Here is a 1481-nt window from a genome sequence, read left to right on the forward strand (position 1 = left end):
CACTGTGTATGTGGACAAGGGAAATGTAATTTGCAGGAGTCAGCTTCCTGCATACAGGACAAAGCAGGGCAAGGGAAGGGAATGAACGATGCACAAAGAGGCAAATGTCCAGCATGGGCTTGGGCAGCTCAGAGGCCAGCCATGGTGCCAGGTCAGCTGGTATGGGGCATGAGGTTTTCTTAGGGAGAGGGGGACCTACGCTAGGTACTGTGCTGTCGGGGTGCAGGAGAAAGAGATGGTTTAGTTTATTCCTGTGCCTGTAAGGATTTATGTAGAAAGCCCCTCTGGGCATTTTTAACCAAAGAGAGATTTTTTTTTTTTTTTCGAGACAGGCTAGAGTGCAGTGGCATGATCATAGCTCACTGCAGCCTCAATCTCCTGGACTCAAGCCATTCTCCCACCTCAGCCTCCAAAAAAGCTGAGACTATAGGCCCACACTACCACACCCCACTAATTTTTTTTTTTTTTTTTTTGAGACAGAGTCTCGCCCTGTCACCAGGCTGGAGTACAATGGCGCGATCTTAGCTCACTGCACCCTCTACCTCCAGGGTTCAAGCGATTCTCCTGCCTCAGCCTCCTGAGTAGCTGGGACTACAGGCACGTGCCACCATGCCCAGCTAATTTTTGTATTTTTAGTAGAGACGAGGTTTCACCATGTTGGCCAGGATGGTCTCTATCTCTTGACCTCGCAATCTGCCCGCCTCGGCCTACCAAAGTGCTGGGATTACAGGTGTGAGCCACCGTGCCCGACCCCTGCTAATCTTTTTAACTTATTTTTTGTAGAGATGGGGGGTCTTGCTGTATTGCCCAGACTGGTCTCAAACTTCTGGGCTCAAGTGATCCTCCTACCTCAGCCTCCCAAAATGCGGGATTCCAGGCATGATCCACTGCACCCAGCCACCAAAGAGAGACTTAATAGAGAATTCGATGTTTTCGAAATTGTTGGAAAAGCCAGAATGGTGGGTTCTAACCTGAACATCCAGGAAGGAATTCCAGAATTCTGAACTAACTCCCAGTGGCACTACAACCTCTGAGACCACCCCTTGAATTGAGTTTGAAACCACTGTAGCTGCAATACAAAGATCAAGAAACCCAGAATCAGCTGGACACAGTGGCTTATACCTGTAATCTGAAGCTGGAGGCCGAGACCCCATCTCTACAGAAAATGTAAAAATTAGCTGGGCATGGTGGCACCTGTAGTCCCAGCTACTTAGGAAGCTGAGGTGGGAGGATCGCTTGAACCCAGGAGATTGAGGCTGCAGTGAGTCATGATTGCACCACTGCACTCCAGCCTGGGCGACAGAGTGAGACTCTATCTCTCAAGAAAAAAGAAAAGAAAAGAAAAGAAGAAAGGAAAAGGAAAGGGAAGGAAGGAAGGAAAGAAGGCAGGAAGGCAGGAAGGAAGGAAGGGGAAGGGAAGGGAGGGGAGGGAAGAAAAAGGAAGGAAGGGAAGGGACAGGAAGGAAAGGAAGGAAGGAAGG

Source organism: Mandrillus leucophaeus, unplaced genomic scaffold, assembly GCF_000951045.1.
Source record: "Mandrillus leucophaeus isolate KB7577 unplaced genomic scaffold, Mleu.le_1.0 Scaffold216, whole genome shotgun sequence".
In the NCBI taxonomy this organism is placed as follows: Eukaryota; Metazoa; Chordata; class Mammalia; order Primates; family Cercopithecidae; genus Mandrillus; species Mandrillus leucophaeus.